The sequence below is a fragment of the Cyprinus carpio genome, chromosome A3 (assembly GCF_018340385.1).
Source record: "Cyprinus carpio isolate SPL01 chromosome A3, ASM1834038v1, whole genome shotgun sequence".
In the NCBI taxonomy this organism is placed as follows: Eukaryota; Metazoa; Chordata; class Actinopteri; order Cypriniformes; family Cyprinidae; genus Cyprinus; species Cyprinus carpio.
This window is the reverse complement of record NC_056574.1, coordinates 13,602,013-13,622,950: the sequence shown is the minus strand read 5'-3', so window position 1 is coordinate 13,622,950 and position 20,938 is coordinate 13,602,013. Positions and strand designations below refer to the sequence as shown.

General features: G+C 35.7%; 1 protein-coding gene across 2 annotated transcripts in view; it reads left to right on the top strand.

The window, feature by feature from the left end:
- The first annotated feature begins 331 nt into the window (after positions 1–331).
- LOC109048909 (bromodomain-containing protein 4-like) overlaps positions 332–20,938 on the top strand; it is a 55,011-nt gene continuing 34,404 nt past the window's right edge. The window contains exons 1-2 of one of the 2 annotated variants that reach the window (XM_042719273.1): positions 332–485; positions 10,242–10,381. The gene's annotated coding sequence lies outside the window, so the exon portion shown is untranslated. The other variant, XM_042719281.1, reaches the window with a different exon arrangement.

Genomic DNA, 20,938 nt, shown 5'->3' with positions numbered 1-20,938 from the left:
TCAACTGTTAATATTAATGGAATGACCCATTTCAGGGGCGTCCAAAATTACAATTTAAACTCAGGCAGAGCTGTAGAAATTAATCTTCATATTTACAAGAATTTTTTTTATGACCCCTTACTTGTTTTTATGTCTTTAAGGGGGAATCGAGTCTTGTTCATAGATAGATAGATAGATAAATAGATAGATAATTTTAAGTTACTTTATTAATAGACTCAATTCGGCGCATATATGTAGTTTATTTAAATCGTACTATTTAATCACGCACTTTTGATTGCACTGTTAACACCGATCTTCACACAGCAGACGGAAGAGATCAGAGCGGAGCGGTTTTAAGCGAGCTTTCACACACGTGTGACAGCAGCGCTCACGGTCCTCACGTCCTGTGCGTCCTCCGCGCGCATGACGTCACCGACGTTTCGAGCTGTTTGTTCTGGATTGTGGGAGAGAAAGAGCCCGCGCGCCCTCACAACAAAATAACGAAGGTAAATACACAAGCAGACTTGTGCAAAGCGTTTAGCTCTTCTTAAAGGTCCCGGCGTGTGTGGCGTCGTTTCGTGCAGCGGTCAAGCGCGCGATTCAGCGCTGAAATGATTGTCTGGTGCGCGCGGGGAAAGCGGCCTGTGCGTCGCTGAGTGCTAAAGCTAACAGCTCGGAGAGACATCCCCATTCATGATAACGGGTCAGTTTGGATGTTACTTCGTTCTTGTGCTGGTTGCTTTTGCGTTTTAGCGCCGAATTATCCCTTGTACGTCAAAGAGAGCGGCTAACGGAGGGCTCCGAGGTTGTTTATTAGCATTAGGCCGTTTGCTGTCCAGTGCTAGCACAGCATCGCATCCCTGCTCTGCGCAGCTTGACGGCCGAGCTGCGCGATAATCTCACGTTTCCCTGTGCGGGAATGCTGGAAGATTTGACGTAAAATTGAACGAGAATAAGCGCACACGTTACGCAAAGTCAGATTAATTTAGTCGGGTTCATGTGATCCGCGCTCGTCTCAAGCGTCTGACATTGACAGACGTGTTTTAATAACGGGCCGCGCTCGCTTGAAGCTCTGGGTGTTGAGTGTAGAGTGTTGTTTTGATTGCACGCACACACACTGATAAGTACACACGCCGGACGAGTCCGTGTCGTACACCGTTAGCATCTTTAGCGGGACGAAGGAAACGTGCAGCGCACTCTCCCGCTTTTAATGCCTGTTACAGTCTCTCAACCGCATTACATTGCCTTAACAAATGTTTTGCATGACTATAAACTCGTTTAATGGTACTATAATGGTGTGGCCCTAGGTGTTTTAGCGACTTTGAGCATAAGCACTCCTCTGAGCTGCCCGCAGTCGCCATTTTGTGTTGCTCCTCCGTGTAACGGAGAAACACACAACCTCTACATTTTTATTAAAACAAAATGTGCGTGAGTCAGTGACGTTAGTCATGTTTTAGTTTCATCTTTCCGCATTTATTAAAGTTACTATTCCTTACATTAAAGTGCGTTTTGTGAAAACGGCATCAGTTTGGAGCAGTGTTATTAGCCTCGCAGCGCTTTCGGTTTGCGCTCAGATTTACTGAGTAACGTTAAATCCTCCGATTTTGCAGCAGAAATATCCGATATATCTACTTATGGACAGGTTTAGACGCTCAGTATATTAAGTGCATTCAGTGAACGCTGTTAGTTATTCACCTGAACTCGTGAGCGAAGCAGATCTGTGTTTATCTGACATCATAGATGTGTGATTGACAGCTGCTGAATGACTGACAGGTTTCCTAGTGTTAACTTGTTTTTGTGTTCAGCGGTGAGTTTAGGCGCTAAGCGTTTTTGCTCGCTTGTTAAATATCGTTATGTTGGAATTCGAGGTGAATTGGTGTCAGGTTCCGTTTGTGACTGTGAAATTGTATTAAGGTTTGGGGTTTATTATATTCTAGAGAATTGAAATGGCTTTTAAATCACAACCCAGGTGAGTACAGTCAGTTGTTTCGTTTGTGTATATTGTGGATCTGGCAATATTTCGTGATTTTTGCTATCAAAACTGACTGGTTTTGAAGCAGTAATTTTCAGGATTTTGAGAAATACACTTTTTTTTTTTTTTTAATTAATTTATTTATTTTTTTAATAATTGATACCGTGTGTTCCATATTATGTGTGACATTTTATGTGCAAAAGTCATTCATGACAGTAAAAATGCAGAAAGCTTGTTTATTTTTGTCTTAAATTCTAACACCAACTTTACACAATTTTATTAGTTATTTTTGATCTTTTGTTTTTGTTAAAAATGAGAACAGATAAACAATAGGGCAAAATAGGGCTGGGTGATATGGCCAAAAATATGATCACACTTTTTTTTTTTGTGTACTTTTTTTTTTTTTTTTTTTGTACTGTATTCATATTTTATCATGATATTCATGTACGTTAATGGGTTGGAAATGCTTTGCACGTTTGTTAGCCCTTGAGAACACATGTAATCATAACTCCAAATACCTTTTAATTTAGAGCCACGAAATGATTTTTTTTTTCCCAAATTCTATTTTTTCTATTTTATTTAGCCTACTTGGTTTTTCTATTCTGTTTCATGATAAATACTAATTTATCATTAAAACAAATTTTAAGTTTAATCAGTCTCTTATAATGAAATCAAATGAAAATATAACAATTTACAACAAAACATTGCATTCTTATTTTTTGTCTAAAGATGCTGCACAACAGAACTCTATAAAAACATGGATGAAAAATATTTAGGTTGTATGATATTCCTTATTGTTATTACTTTGAGGAGTGTATTTCAGTATACAATAGTAATATTTCTATATTACACAGTAGTTTTTCTCAAATGAAACTAGGGCTGAAACAATTAGTCGACATTAGCGACAATGTCAACAATAAAAAAAAAAAAAAATTGTTGACTTTTTTTTTTTTTTTTTTTTTTTTTGATCTCATATGACCTAATGTGAGAGCTTGCAATAATGCAGTTTGACCAGTGTGGCGCTGTAGCGCAAGACTGTAATTCAGCCCTCCCGGATGCAATTCAAGAGAAGACAGCGCTTCAGTTCGTAAATGCAGCCGAACCTGAAGCTGCTGAGCGTTGTTTGGATGAATGTGTTAATATATGCTGTGCGCTTTCCACTCAATAACAAAATAAACACAACAAAAACTGACCGCAGTGTGAAAGCAGCACTTAAAAACACATCTGATTACAGCGATGTGGATGTTTGCACGAACTCTGAAGTTCGGCACTCCAGTAAAGAAAAGTCCAGTCATATCACGTTTATTTATATAACACTACTTTATGCAATAAATAGCCTTAAATCAAGCAGCTTTACAGTACTGAACATGAAAAAACAGTCAGTGTCACTTTCAGTTAGAATTATATCTTGTTTTTCTTTTGATTTTTATAAAGCAGCTCTCCAGTGTGGAGCTAGCTAAGGATAAAATCTTTTTATTAGTGGGGAAAAAAATATTTCATTAAAATTTTAGTTTGGTTTGATTTAGCTCAGGGCTCTTTTGCTTATCATAACCCTATAAGGTATTTTAAGAGAGATTATGTTGTGAATAAAATGTACTTTCAATTAGCCTACCTTTATTTTGTTTCTTAGAAATATGACTTACAACGAGAGATGTTAGGCAGAATGTGTCATTCAGGTACTTTGTCATATAGCTAATTAAATGGCGAATGAGAGAGTTTCTGTCATCTCATTTTGTGTGCCAAATATATTTATTTGTATAAATTAATGACTTTCAAAAGTTGACATTCCTTAATTTATTTGTTAGAATATGTATATTTTAAGTAATTGCAAAAGCCAAATAATCAATAAATGTCTGATTGATCAGTTAAATAATCGCCGATTAGTTGACTAACTGTTCTAATAATTGTTAGATTCATTGATTATCAGAAATCGTTTGTTTACACACAAACAGTGTTAGATATGTGTCCTAATGTACGCTTGACTGTAGGTCAGCGTCTTCAGACCACTTGTTTGCTGTTTGGTCGTAACTGCACAGGGATCTTCCAGAGTGTAATTGAGCTGTTGTTGGGTGGAACGCCTCTCTGTGTGCATGTCTGGTTGTTTTCCTCTCCTCACAGTTTTTGTTGCCATAGCAACTTGATCATTGGCCTCATTTAGGATGTGACCCCTGAATGGGGGAGCAGGAGTGAATGGGTAGCAGACCAGAGAAACAGAAATTTTCTTGTATTTGTACTTCATTTCAGTATGTGATTCATGGTAGTATCTGGAGTACTGTTCTTTGCAAGTCAGAAATGCCCAATTATCCTGTTTTTTTATTTTTGTTACAAATCTGTGTGTGGCAGGTTCTGGTTGATACTAGGGATGGGCATTTTTAAAAAATACTGTATTCGAATATTTAGGCTCATAAAAAACTAATTTGAGTGTGTTTATTTAAATGACATTTAAAGGGATACTCCATCCCAAAATGAAATTTTTGTCATTATTCACACATGTCGTTCCAAACCCATAAAAGCTTCGTTCATCTTTGGAACACAATTTAAGATATCTTGGATGAAAACCGGGAGGCTTGTGACTGTCCCATAGACTGGCAAATAAATAACAGTGTCAAGGTCCAGAAAAGTATGAAAAGAATTGTCAGAATAATCCATCTGCCATCAGTGATTCAACCGTAACGTTATGAAGCGACGAGAATACTTTTTGTACGCAAAGAAAACAAAAATAAATACTTAATACAAAATCAGACACAAAATATCAAATGCCGTCTGCAGAGCTGGGTAGTAACGGATTACATGTAATCTGGATTACGTAATCAGATTCCAAATCTCAAGTACTTGTAATTAGAGTAAACTACTTTTTAAAATACTCGTAATCAGACTACAGTTACTTTTTTATGGATTACATGATTACATATTATTTACACAATGGTAATAAGTTGTTCACAATTAATTGATTCTATGGAGTCATCCTTTTTTAACGTTTATATTTTTTCCTAATAAACCTGCCGCTTACATACATTCGTGATTCTTTGAGTTTTTTCCGGCGGAGAGGGGGGAGGGGTGGCAGAATCGCGCTCAGAAGAATTCAGTAACATGATAATGGAAAATAGCGGGTAAAGCAGCCTTTAATCACTGGATGTACAGACATCATTTCATTTTTAAAGAAAGACACGGGATAATGTCACTGTTCTGTGAAAGATCTGCCTACCACGGATTAATTTGCTGTCCACGGAAATCTTTGACCTAGCAAAGTTATTGCTGGGAATTTCATGTTCTTTAACATATTTTTTGTAATGTTGATTTTTCTTCATTGTTACTACCTTAGGCACTTCAAAGCCCCGTCCACACGGAGAAGCGTTTCGCTGTATACGCATACATTTTGAATCGTATAGTTGTTTCGTCCACACAGATCCGGCGTTTTGGGAGAGTGAAACCGATATTTTTTTAACTGGGTCCCAGAGTGGATAAATTCGAAAATGCCGCCTTTGCGTTTTCATGTGGACCACAAATCCGTATATTTTCTGAAACGATGACGTCATCAGCCCACGTCTCGCACCTAGTCAAACACTGCTACGTCTCCGTTATAAAGGCAATTCCTGATGGATTAATATGTCTAATGAAAGCTTCCCTTACTCATGAGTCATGCACAAAACAACTTTCACAGTTATTTTTGGGAGGTGTCTCGCTTTTAAGTAAAGATTGTAATAATAAATATATTCGTCAACTTTTTCAATCTCGAAACTCAATTTCTCCAAAAGGGAAATTTTTTTGGGGTTCTAAAATAGATAACATTAAATGGAGGAAAACATGGTTATTACCATATAAATACTGTATACCGAATAAAGTAAAAGAAGTGCACTTCAAAATTTTGCATAATATATACCTTTGTAATGCTTTTTTGTCTAAATTTTGTGATGTAGCGGATATATGTACCTTCTGTAAAAAAGAAAGTGAAGATATTTGTCATTTATTTTTCTCATGTAATGTTTTTTTCATTCTTCTGGAAAGATTTGAGTTTCTATTGTTTTTCTAAAATTAACGTGAATGGTGTTTTTCACATTAAGGATATTGTTTTTTTTTTTTGAAAACCAAAACAAATCTTTAGAATCAACAGTTAACTTTCTTATCCTCGTGGCAAAGTTCTATTTTCACAAACAAAGATTTCTTAAGAAAATACCTACTTTTATAGAGTTCTTATGTGAAGTAGAACATCTAATTAAATCACTGAGAGTAATTAATAACAAAAAAATGTATTTCTTTTTTGAAGAGATATGATGAGATCTTTCATGTAACGTGATTAATAATTGTTTTGTTATTTTTATTTATTTAATTTTTCTTTAGAATCCTCTTTTCTTTACTTGTTCCGTTTCTGTGTTTTTTTTTGTTTTAGTTATTTATTTATTTTTATTGTTTTCTATCTATTCTCATCCATTTGTTCAGATGACGTTGGATGTATTGATGATACATTTCGTGTAATGTATGCATAGTTGTTTTGCATTAATGTCATCTTTGAATTTGCAATAAAAAAAAAAAAAAAAAAAAAAAAAAAAAAACACTGCTACGTCACGTAACAGCAACAAAAACATTAACAAACACTGAACGATTGTCTTTTTATTAACTAACATTAACACAAATTAATAAATGTATTGTTCCATGTTCGTTTGTATACCGAGCACAATGTTTATGCGCATAGTCCATGTCTTCTCCGTTCTTAATGTGTCTCTATGGCAGAATTACAGCGCCACATGCTGGTCTGGCATGTATACTACATCGTTTTGTGTCTTTTCCTCATTGTTACTATGCACTTAAAATGTTTTGAGATGGATAGAAATGTCATTTCTGTGTGAATTTAGTCTTTTTCAGAATTCATGTTTGCAATGTAGCTATTTTCTGATGTTTTTCATTGATACAGTCATTTTTTTTTTTTTTTGTTTTGTTTTTTTTTTATATTTGTTTTTTTTTATATTGACCTAGCAGGGATATTGCTGTTAATTTAATGTTTTTCAATATTGTTTTTTGTAATGTAGCTGTTTTCTAAATTTACTTAATTCTAAGTAAATATGCTTTAAAATCAAAGATGTGATTTTGTTTTATTCAGTGTTACTAGCAAACACTAACAGCAAGGTACATTAGTGTTAGTATTTTTTAAGTATTAACTTTCCATACACTGCACTTGAAAAAGAAGCTATTGTGGCTCTTGTTGGTGAATTAAATATATTTTTTAAAATTTATATATTTTTTTTTATCTGTCAAAATAGCACAAGATTAGGCTAATTCATTATATGTGATATCAAATAAGGGTTAGCACAAATGTAATCTAAATGTAATCCAAAAGTAATCAGATTACGTTACCAAAAATGTGTAATCTAAGAGATTATATTACTGACTACAAATTGTGTCATGTAATCTGTAATCAGTAACTGATTACAATTCATAAGTAGTCTACCCAGCTCTGGCCGTCTGCGTACTGCTCAGAATTGCCAAATTGGCGCTATGCTGATGTGGAGAGACACTGAGGAGAGGAATTGTTGAATAAAGTCATTATTTTTGTTTTCTTCATGTACAAAAAGTATTCTCGTCACTTCATAATGTTATAGTTGAATCACTGATGGCAGATATTCTGGTGATGCTTTTACTTTTCAATGAAAAAATATGCCTAAATGAGAAAAATATTTTTACTTAAGAGAATGAACGAAAAATGCAGTTTCGGTTCATTTTTGTGCTGCGGGAAAGCCATCCTTTTTTTCTTTAGGCTTATTTTACGCACAATGTTTTGTTTTTATTATGAACGTACACAAATAAAGGCAAGCCGTTTACAATTCCGATTATCTTTGACTAAAAGTAGTTGTTTCCACTGTTTATGACTGAAAGGAGTAGTTGCTTCCATGGTTAGAAGGAAACAATTCAACTGATTGCGCCGGCACCGCATGCGCGCACACAGTTAAGCATTGCTACCTCGACAATGTAGCCTGTTCATTATCATAATGAACTACAGTCAGCAAACATATGGAAAAAAACACACTGCTCAGTTTAAATATGTAATATAATCTGTGCATTTAAGTGTTATCACCGTACCACCGTGATGTTATGCAAAACATTTTGTTTTACGTGGATAAAATGATCTGTGTATCTTTTGGTCTTTGATTTTCTACTTAAATAGAAATAAAGAGAAATGAGAAATGGTTTGATTTTCGTTTTGTTTAAGAACATTATTTTGTGCATTAGGCTTGCTGCGATACTGTTTTGGCGATGATACCGGTGTTAAGCCGCAACACTGGTGACGTCACTTGCCCACCGCGGCACCGTCCCCCACCGTCGTTTATAAAAAAACTAAATTATGATAAAACTAATTTAGTTAAGTTAGAGGACACTACAATTAAAACTGATTGCTGCTGCTGAGTGCAGCACACAAACGACAGTCGCGCGTCACAGATCAGATTTCATTTATCACGTGAGGAGAGTGAGTTGAGCTGGCTGACAGAAGAGTGAGGTAAAAGTTTCAAAACGAAAATGTAAAAGTGCCCGTTTTAAAAATAATTTGGATTTTGAAAAGCCTTTTTACTTCTGCCATTAATCTAAGTGATATTGGAAGTTTTTTAAACATTTGTTTCTCATTTATTTGGTTCCACAGTTATTGCTGATTTTTTTTTATTTTATTAAAACAGTTTTTTTTTTCTTCCTTTATTATTTTACATGATGGTTTATGCTGTCCGTGCCTCCAAAAATTCTTATTCGTTTCGATAATAAACGCTCTGTTTAATAATTATTTGTTCTTCATTCTTTACTGATTTTTAGTTTTGTATGTATACCTAGGGCCCTATGATTTCTGCGATGCGGACGAAATCGCGGAATCCAGTCATAAAAACCGAGTTCACAGTTTAACGTGGAATGTCACGGAATTTGTCAAATTCTGAATTAATCAAACGTAGGTCATTACACTTAAATCAAATCGCTATATGGACTAGTATCTGTAAATATTAAGCTGCAGAAGTCAATTTAAATATGAATCCTGCATGTTCTGTTAATGAATTGCACAGATGCGCGGATTCATGTAGCCTACTACACACACAATGCGCACACAGCTGATACTCGCGGTGATTTCAGCGTCTGCCGTCTCTCTAAATGAGGATGTAAACACATGAACAACATCTCCAGAACTGCTTTGAGAATCACTTCATGAGAATTTGACCATTTGAATTGAGTAAAACTAGCGTCATATCACATACACAGAACTGTAAAGGTGTTCATGGCAACCCGTCAATATAAAAGTCCGGTTTAATTTAAAGACATTTTTCAGTAGAATGTACATAGCCTACTACTACTATTACTAAAATGAAACAAAAATTATTTTTTAAGGAATAATCACACATTTCTTCCATGTTTCAATTTTAATAGTAAATCCCCTTTGTTTGCCAAAAAAATAAAGTTTGCTTAATTTTCAATAATTAAAAGATAAATAAAAAATTGTATGCCTTCATTTGATAACCAGAAAAATGTAAATACACAACACATAATTTCTGAGGAAAAAAAATTCATAAGGCTACTTTAAGAAAAAAAAAATAAGTTGAGTTGTTTTATGCATTTAAATAATTAGACATGCTAAAACACAGAATTTGGTAAAAATAAAAAATATGGTGAGAAAAAATAAAACATTCCATAGAGCCCTTAACATGAATTTTTTGTTAAACTTTTATTAAACTGATGTGGAAATGTATGACTTTCATGATTTTAATTAATAAGACATGCTTTTTGATTAATACAAATCTAATTTAACTATTAAAAAGTAAAATGCGCATGGTGCTTTTATAAGCTATTTATGGAAAGTGAGGGAAAGAGGATAAACTCAAACGAAGATTCATACGCCCCCCCCCACCACGGTGATATCAGAATTACCGGTGTTGTCCCGAATCGATTAACCGGTGGAAAAATTTCCTCACCGTCACAACCCTATTGTGTATTTGGTGTAATTAAATGTTTTTGCGGTTTAAGGTTAAAAAAAAACACTATTTTCCACATACCGTACATTTATTGTTTCTCCTTTGTGAAACCCTTCGTTTTTGCAAATCTCATCGGTGTGAAAAGTGAGGTGTGCTCTGATTGGCCAGCTATCCAGTGCTTTGTGATTGGCCGAATGTCTCAAGTGTGTGGCTAGGGAGTAATTAAAATGTTATTTATAGAAGACAGTCAGTTAGTTTAATCAAGCGTATCAGTACTGTGCAAGTGTGCTGTTTAAATGAGTGGAGACTTCAAAAAAGTCATTCATGTCTCTCTCTTTTTTTCTGTCTGTCTACAGTAGCGTGATCGCCGTAACCTGCGTCTGAGCTGGTGACTTTTTTTTTTCTCTGGACGGCTTGAAAGCAGCTCTTCTGCTGAGTGCTCCTGGAGAAGATGTGTGCGCTCAGATAAGAGACTCTTCACACAAGAGACAAAAATGTGAGTCACTAACCTGACAACACCTTCCATAATTCCAGAGGGGTAATAAAAGCTTAATCTCTAATAAATAATGTCTGCCAAATAGGCAAACAGCTGTATGCAAAGTGGTTAGTGTCTGTCAGATCATGTCCTTGTAGTCTGAACATTTTCACAGCAAAAATGAGTGGCAATACTTCAAAATGTGTTGATTTTGTTTTTCTTAGGGTTGTCACATTACCACAACAAAAACTAATATGATAACAAAGGCTCCTTTTTTATTAACAAAATAGCTTGTATGTAAAATAATGGCAGTAATGTTTTTTTTTTTTTTTTTTTTTACTCTACTAGTAATAATGTAAAATAACATTTTTATTCATCATTAAATATTGTATAATGTATTGTTCGATATAATGTTTATGTGCCAAAAGTGAACAAAACAGCGCTACTCATTTGAATTGCGCCACATGGAGCATCATTTATCTGCTCTGCTCAAAGTTCAAACGGCAGCGCAACACGAGCTTACTAGAGCAGATGTGTTTACTTGCTGAAGAGTTTCAGTCATTTGGGCACTGAACAGCGCTAGGATCCAGTGTGAAGCACTTGAATTCAGAGTAGAACACATGACTCAGTGATTTAAACGTGTTTAAAGCCGGATGAAACAGCGCTGACAAACAGCAGAAACGCTGTATGCAATGGTACAATCAGAAGGCTTTTCTATCTACAAAATCGCCATCATTAACCGTATTTACTGTAGTAACACTAACTGCACCATGGTATCGTGGCAGAAATGTAAATTGTATTATATTAATGTAGATATGTATATAATGTATTAAAGGAGGAATGAAAAATAAATACAGTATTTTTGGGGATTGAGCTATAGCGCTTGTGCACTAAATGTAGGCTATTAAGACTACTGTTTTTTTTATACTAATACATAGAAACCATATAGTTAAATTTTTATACCATGGTATTGAGGTGCTATATGTTTGGTTTTAACTGTGGTTATCATGATCTAAATATATGCTACAATGGAAGACCAATGGTCAATTCTAAACTCAAAAACAAACAAACAAACTAAAACCTCTCAAACAGACAGAATAATTAAATTTCACCGTATAAATATGAGGTTGTTACAGATGTTAATGTTTTTGATAATGAACATAAATTGACAAAGACAAGCAAAGCAAACCTTTTTCATGATTTGAAACAATATCATTCATTAGAACATGCAGAAACTAATAAATTTTTCTATTAAGATATATTTATTTTATGGAAAAATTACTGGAAAAGTCTAAAAAAAAAATTTCAAAAATGTGAAATGTTTGTCATGTTTTGCCAATAAAGAGTAGTTTAAAGGGGTCATATGATGCTGCTAAAAAGAACATTATTTTGTGTATTAGGTGTAATGAAATGTGCTTATGTGATTTGAGGTTCAAAAACACATTATTTTCCACATACTGTACATTATTGTTTCTCCTCTATGCCCCGCCTTCTGAAACGCATAGTTTTTTACAAAGCTCATCCGTCTGAAAAGCGAAGTGTACGCTGATTGGCCAGCTATCCAGTGCATTGTGATTGGCCGAATGCCTCAAGCGTGTGACGGAAATGTTACACCCCTTACTATACTGTGATGCCATGTCCTGGTCAGAACAATGGCACGACGAGACAAAAACATTAAAAACGAGGCATTTGTTGCATCCAGTGGGGACATAATTACGGATGATAATGACTTATACTGTCTTTTTATGTGTTGCGTTGCATCGTGCTGCGTAAACATAAAACCATGTCTGCATTTGTGATCAGAGAAACGACAAACAACAAGCTATACTCTACACACTGCTCAAAACTCGCATTTGAATCATCATTGGCAAATCCTTTACATATGTAAACGTACTTACAGACTGTGAGTCAGAACAGCAGGCATTGTCGTCTGCTCCCAGGATCAGGAAACAGTCTTCCGTAAAATGTGCTGCACACATCAGAATATTTAGGTTGAACTGTTCTGGAACATTGTTATAAATACAAATTAACCACTGATTTCTAGTCGTGTCCTCTTTTGGAAGGCCAAACAAAGTATTTTCGCTTTCGCAACAAAACACACAGCGTCTTCACAACATGGCAGCGGCGGTGGCAGCAACAAAGTTATGCATTCTTTCTTTGCGTGAACATTTGGACGGCGTTATGCAAATCTTCCCATATCATGATATAGACGTGGGGGCGTGTTTAAACAAAGTGTTTTAGGAGGGCGTGGACGAGTCTTAACTTTTAAAAAGAATATCTCTTTGGGTTTGAGACTTTAGTCTTTGCAACTTTAGGGATCTTATCTATTCACAAACAGCTTGTAACACTCCAAAGTGAAAAGGAAACTTGAAATCGCATCATATGACCCCTTTAAAACCACAATTAACGGTCTGGTTTCTACAGCTTTCAGCTGGGAGCAAAAATCTGCCTTTAAACTGGAAAGAGATAAAGATTTGAAGGTTATTGTGATAATTATCGATATTGACTGATATGAAACATTTTATCGTGATAATATTTTTGGCCATATCTCCCAGTTCTAAGTAGTAACTACTTAAATTATTATTATTGTGCATGCATTTATTTGGCTGTCATTACGTCTAACCTAAAATCTTCAAAATGTTAATTTTGTGTTTCTCAAGTTTGTCATTATAACACAACAAAAATAAATATGCTAATGTAGATCCTTTTTATCAATAAGTTAAATATATCAAAACAATTGCTGTAATATAAAAAATGCACAAGCAATAATACAAAAATAAAACCATATTTTTTGAAGTACTAACTGCTTAAATGCTAGGGCTGGGTAAAAAAATCTCGATATTAATCAATTCTCTTTTTTTACGCAACGATATAGATTCTTAAATCCAAAGAATCGATTAGTCTAGCATGTTTACAGTTTATGGATAGAACATTGAAGGGCACTTCCCATCCAATAAATCACAATAAGCATTGTGCATTGGTGCTTAAATATGAAACAAAGTCTCAGGTTTCAATTTATGTCTACTGTATTGCAGTATTCAAACAATAAATGCCATTTTGGTGCTGTTTAATCTGGAGTGACAGATCGCTGTAGCGCCTCAGTTCAACAGTTGCGGAAGCACAAAATAATCATGACTAAACATCTGAAGGTAAGTTAAAAGAAAGAGTACAACTTTACAATCTGTATCCTGTCTTATGTGATCTCTCAATCAGTGTTTCAGCCGTGCAAATACGTCAGTATAAAGTCTTGTAAACAATGTCACGTAACGTCACATTCACCTCAGAAACAAACACATTCGGTGACCGTAAACTCGTTAGTCACACAGAAAAATAAACTGTAGAGAGGGGCATTTGGCTAAATATATGCACCATATAACATATTCATTATAACTTTTTACTGTTCTTATGTTTAATTTCTTTGAATAAATCATCAATTTTTTATGACAGCCACCATTTAAATTTTTATATTTAAAAAATATGAATTGAAGTAGAAATATTATGTAATTAAAGCTTTATTTTAAAAAAAATCATTGTGTAATTTTAACAGTTGTATGCTATAGCTTACAAATCAGTCAGTTTTAATCTTCAATATTATAGTAATGTAGTACCAAATGACTCTCATGTATATTTTACAGCATTAGTTGAGAGATTTTTCTCTTTTTTTTTCCCTTGAGAAAATTTGGCAAGTACTATATATATTCAAAATAATCGAATCGAATTGGGAATTGAATCGAACCGAAAGCTTGTGAATAAGAATCAAATTGAATTGTGAAATTTGTCAAAACCCAACCCTATTAAATGTATTTTTGTTGTTTGTTGTTGTTGTGCATGCATTTGTCTGGCTGTAATAGCATCAAACCTCAAGATGTCATTTGTTTGTGACTGTCACTTAAACTATAATTTACGTACTTGTGACTAAAGCACGTGGCGAAGGCAGAAAATGATTGCAGCTTGTCTACAGCTGATAGACTTGATTTCAATGCGATGACAGAACTCCTGAATTTAGTTTGAACTACTAATACTGTAGAAAAACTGCTATGGGAAGTTACTTTATTTTTTACTATATCAGGGAAACTTTTACCCAGCCTTAAGGTGTTTCTGGCCTCCTGTCACTCCTGGCCCGCTACACATTATTCTGAAGAATCCCAGCTTTAGAAACAAGTAGCAGAAGTTTATTTTTAACACTGTCCCTGATCTTTTCAGACTGATCTTAATATTTGTGTTTTGCATTTCGGCATGGAATTTTTCAATGATTTTCTCACAATGACAAAGAGGTTCTTTAGAAGTTAAAACCTTTTTAAAACGGACAGTTTGGCATGTGAGCAGATTTGGAGAAAATGCTCTGTGCTAACAGTTTAAAGGGGTGCAAAAGAGGGTGCAGAATGGTTGTTAAAATCTAAAATATCTCTCATTTTAGAGCCCCCAAAAACTTGCCAATAGTAGATTAACAATAGTGAAAAGAAAAAAAAAAGCTTAACAATGAATTTAAAAACTACAGTGTGTGTGAAGATTGACACTTAAACATCAAACTTTAAAAACCTCAAACTCTGCATGTCAGACCTTTTTAATTTAGGACAGTGAAAAAAAATATATATTTTAAAAATAAACCTGTTAATCAGTTTCTCAAGTGTGTAATGCAGATCAGTAGTATGTTTGCAGTATTTGTTTCATGCACAGCAGTTATTCAGTTTCCTCCTTTGCTAAAATCCTTTGATCCACCTCTGTTTTGGAGGTTTTAATCGGTTTGGTTTATGAATACTCAGTTAATTAAAGTGTACTTTTAATGTATGGCAAATAAAAACAGTGCAGTTACGATACAAAATAGTAAGAGTGCTTCAAACTGACTCTCATTCGATTGTCTTAGGCTGATGATCTTTAGTTAAATGCACAATGAAAGTAAACCTAATAACAGTATAAACTGCAGTTTTTGTTGTGTGGATCTGGATGTTATGGCAGCTCATGTGCCATGCATTTGCTTCATAAAATATACACTACCTTTCAAATGTTCAAGTTCAGATTGAAGTAATGATGCTGAAAATTCAGCTTTGCTTCACAGGAATAAATTACATTTTAATGTATTCAAAGAGAAAATTTATATTTTAAGTTGAAATATTTCAAAATATTATGGTTTTATTTTTGATCAAATAAATGCAGCCTTGGTGAGTAAAAGAGACCTATTTTAAAAATATTAAAAAAAAAATTACCAACCCCAAAACTTGAAGCGGTATTTGAAATCAGGAATAAAATGTTACCAGTGCCATCTTAAATTGTGGTTAAGTTCAAATCAGACTAGAACCGTCCTTTTCAGGCTGCTCAAAGCTAATGTGCATAAGTAAAATTCCACTCTTAACAGTAAGCCGTGACTTTCATATTGAGTGTTGTGGTTTCTTTTATTCATAAATGTACGAAGGGACCGATTCTCAGCCATTCTTCAGCCTTCCATACTGAAGGTGCACAAGACAGTGCAGACATTTTCAGTTGGGCTTTAGGGCAGTGTTTGTTTATATCTGCGTCAAAAATAGTTGACTTGTTTCTGCTTGTGCCCTTTTGAAGATGATCTGTGTCCTCCAGAGGACGTCTACTGCTGTGAGCGCGTGCAAGTTAGGCTGTGTGCGTGCAGTGCAGCGGCTTTATGACAGGAGGCACAGAGGGGTCAAGGTGTCTGTTGGTGCTCTTGTGTGCCAGTGTATGGCTACTGTGTCACTGCAGGGCACATCGTCCCAAACGACAGATGGGAGGGGTTCTGTCCCATGTGCCACAGGAGGCTTACGTTAGGAGCAGATGGGGAGAAAGGAGAGCTCTTTTTGTGTGCGTGTGTGTCCTCTTCATTTCACTCAATGGGTCACATGAAAGCCTTTCATTGTTCTGTTTTTTTTTTTTTTTTGTCTATCTTGTACTTCCCTATTTCCTTCATGGTCTCACTCTCACCTGCTGTAGCCTTTGTACTCCTCCTTGATGCGGGCATACACACACACACACACACACACACACACACACACACAGAGCAGATTACTTGTCCCTGTTCTCTCCAGCCAGTTCCCTGTTGGCTTGGGCTTCTCAAACATTCAGATGATTAATGGGCTCAAAAGTCTGAAGGCGCTTGCCTGCCGCCGCCTCCTCCTCATCCATTCCCCCCATCCCCCTTATTCTCTTCCTTCTCCCCCAAACCCATCTATGTTTGAATGCAGGATCCCACACATAGAAAATTAGCCACCAAATGCTGGTGAGGGTCGTCCCAGCCTCTGAGTGTTAATAATCAACTCACTCAACTTATATAATGACTAAATCAGTGTTGGGGAAGGCATGTGCTCTCCGGGTGGAGGGATTGCCGCTGTTTGGCCAGACTCTGGTGCGCTGCTGCAGAGTGCTTCCTGACAGAATGTGAAATCTGAAGGATGTCTTTTCCTCCCCCAGCCATATATACAGCTTGAAGGCACAGAAAATGCACAGATCTCACATACACACACACACTTATTGGAGTGGTGGAGTCCTGTGATGGGGCAGTAAAAGTGAGTGCAGATGGTTGGGGCTGGATAGAGGTTTACCTGGAATGTGAGGGGTTAAGGTCAAAGGTCAGGGTTCCTGTCCCCTCGGGCAGGCAGGAAGCACTGTGTGTAAAAGTTTTGGTTTACTTGCAAGGGCCAAATATCCTCACTAATAGAGTGAAATATCTTGAAATAATTAAATTTTCGACAAAAATTTGAAAAGGCACAATTGTTTTCAACAGTGGTACTAAATGTTTCTTGAGCAGCAAATCAGCATATTAGAATGATTTCTAAAGGATCGTGTGACACTAAAGACTGGAGTAATTCTGAAAATTTAGCTTTTGCATCACAGGAATAAATTACATTTGAATGTGTATTCAAATAAGCAGTTATTATAAATTGTAATATTTCATAATATTACTGTAGTTTTGATCAAATAAATGAAGCCTTGATGAGCATTAGAGACTTCCTTCAAAAACTCAAATCATACTAAGCACAAACCTTTGCATGATAGTGAAAGATAGTGTTATCCAGGTGAAAATTGTTTAGAGCTCCTTAATATCAGGCCTCTCTCTTCAATGCATGCAATTGAGATGGTATTCATGTTTGTAGTACAAACAGCACAGGTTATGTGCCAGTTTTTTTACACGCAGGGATTTGAATTTGAACCCCTTAACCATAAGTATGAGTAATGATGTTTGCTTTCGCAAGCTTCAGTAATTAGCCCTTAAAAATTAAAGGTGGTCAAAACTGGCACTGTGGTTAAATGCATGCAGTATAATATTGAGCTGTGTTCATGTTGTGACTTTGAACCTGGCTTATTACTTTCCCCTTTGGTGCTATACCTATGAATAAAAGCAGTAAAAGGCATAAAAGGCGGGTAGGTAACAATGTTTTTGTCTCCGTCTGAGCAGTGAAGGTTTGGGTTTATAAAGAGGTGGATGAGCTTACATAGGATTTCCGTCACATCTGTTCATCAACATTGTATCTGCTGTTGTGACCTCATCTATAGAGATCCGTCACTCTCACATGGCCCAGCATGACGCCCCTCTTTTATTCTCACTGGCACTCAATACGTGATAATTGCTCGTTAGCTTCTAATTTAAATCCCTTTCCCTTTTGGGTTGGACTGATTGTTTGCAAGTGTCCTTTAATGAGACAAAAAATCTACATGAACCTTAGAGTAGACGCCGTATTTAATTTGATGCCAATGAATAGAAGTATAGCCTCTTATTGAGGTTCTAGACCACAACAATTTATGATTAATATATTGGAGAATAATTTGCATAAATGTTCTAAAGTCCATGTGAGACATTTCAAACATTTGAATGTAAAGGTAAATATCAAATAAAATACAAAGATAAACAATGAAAAATATGAAAGTCTTCATATTTTTAATTTATCAATATATGAACATTGTTCCAATATAAGATAATGAGCAAGTTATGTATTCTTTTATTGGGGCATATAAATAAAATGACATTATTTTTCCTTTATTTAAAAAGTTTTGAATTTTGTTTTGTTATTAATTTTACTTTAAACATTTTTCATCGTGGGTACAATGTTTGAAATATCCGTTTGTCTGATGGACAAAAATTGCCCTTTAAATAATTTCAGAGCAAATACATTAATATTAAAACATTAATACATTTGTCGAAAGAAGATAAATATTGAGATCTAACTCTTAATATGTAAACTCTAGATGTAAATAATTCAACCACTGAATTGAGTATTAGCTTTGTCAGTCTCTGGAGTAGATCACTTGTTTTGGTTTAATTATTTTTTTTAATTCATGCCCTTCTGCCAGTTACAGCAGCTCACAAACCATAGGGCCTTTCGCACCGCGGGAACCTCTTCATAGTACCAGAACTAATTGTGGAACTACCCACTTTTTGGCATTTTCGCACCACCGGAACTGGGTGCGAATTTTTTTTTTTTTTTTTTTTTTTTTTTTTTTTTTTGTACCGGACTGCCTTTTTCGAAAACCAAATTAGCTCTTACTCCGGAGCAGGGTCGAACCAGTACTACATGTGACGCAAGTATACATTGATTGGCCAAACGTGTTTGAAAACGTCCTCACCCGCCATGATTTAAAACGCCGTGTAAGCACTGTAAACATTGTGTCAACTTATTTCGCAAGTATGGAGAACAGCGATAGATGGACGGACGCTGAAGTGCAGGCACTTGTAGCAAATATAGCACTGCCAGTTGTCATTGGAGATTCTTAATCCTCCTTTCCGTTCTTTCAATCACTTTACGTATACGTCGACTTTCCATGCCCATTATTGTGAAACCCGCGAGACACAACAAAAACACAGCTCCGATTACAGTGTCCTCCATCCTCCTGTTGTTAATGTTGTAGTTCTTCTTTGTTTCCGTAGTTGAATGCCGCGCACAAATGACGTCGCTGTGGACCGGCTTACATCACTTCCTAGTACACACTGTCGGTGCGAATGCAACCCTTTAAATGGTACTGGGAAATAGTTCGTGCGAAATCGTCCCAGTACTTTAGTACTGTTAATTAAATTCATTAACCAAAGCCATCTGACATCACCTAATCGCTCTTCTGTTCCTCTCTCTCCCTTCCAACATTTTCCCTTGCACCGTGTGCTGGATGTCTGCGTTTGTGACCGCTGTGTAACTGGGTGGCCCTGAACTGAGAGTAAAAGAGACTGAGGTAAAAGTGGCAGAGAAGGTGGGAGGATGGGAGGAAATTAGCCTGAGTCATGATGATGATGATGAGGCGTGTGTGTGTGGACAGATGGTGGGCTGATGACATCGGAGGAGGAGCAAGTCCATGTAGACGGCAGGTCTTTAGGGGAATGAGAGGTCGTCCCACTCTGTCACACAAACATTGATGTGTAATTCTGTTTAAAGGGATAGTTCACCCATAAATGAAAATTGAAATTTACTCATCACTTCATTACAAACTCCCAATTTTCCATACAGTGGAAGCCTAAAAGTGAAAGTAAAAGCATAAAAGCGGAACTTTTGGTAGTCATATATAATTTATTCTAAAGTTATACAACGGGGTAATACTTTATAATAAGTCTCTTTTGTTAACATTATTTGTTAATGCTTAATCTAGAATGAACTATCAATTAGCTATGTTTTATTATTCTTTGTTAATGTTATTTAGTAAAAATACAGTTGTTTATTGTTTGTTAGTTAAAAGTGCATTAATGGTATTAGATTTAACTTTTGATTAAAAAAAAATGTATAAGAAATTGTTGAAATTTACATGACGTAAGATTAATAAATGCTTTAGAAGTATTGTTCAATCTGGGTTAATGTTAATTAATGTAGTTAACTAATGTTAACAAATTAAACCTTATGCCTACAATAGCTTTGTGTGATAAACAGGTGTAAATTTAAGTTCTCAAATATCACTTTCACTTGCATATGTTTACAGATTAGAGTTCATTGAGAACAACGGCCATTGGTTCCCACATCTCATTTTGAATATGCGAACAAATGCAAATGAGAGCTGTGGAAAGGATTTTTAGTGAGCAATGACTTCTGTTTTTTACTCACACAAATCTTCTGTATGGCTTCAAGCGACTTGTAATATAACACATGAGTCATGTGGTTTCCTTTAATGGTGCTTTTCCTTGTTCCACGGAAGTAGTCATAATTTAGACATGTTTGGAAAGGCATGAGGATGAGCCATGCCACAGTTTGCATTTTGTGTGAACTAACCCTTTAATAAGCCACGGTGGCTGAAACCACTCCGCTTTAGACTCAACATGAAGAGCACCGATGTCAAACAAACGCTCATAATTTCCACACCAAACTTGAGGCCGTCTGTATCAAAGTTTGTGAATCATGCAGCGGAACAGGCAAATGACGACATTACCTTGGAGAACCTTGAAAAAAAATCCTTCCCACAGATCACACTACTGAAATTGACACACAAGCAAGCAGTGTCCAAGGAGTATTTGCATCACTTTCATGTGTTTTATGGAGGTTTATCCCTGTATTGTCCTCTAATTCACCCTCCCGTGGGTCCACTCGCTCACTGTTTCCATCTACTCCTCGCCCCTTGTAAACCCTCCCCGTCCAAACAGCGTCTTGAGCATCCGTGTAGTTTGAC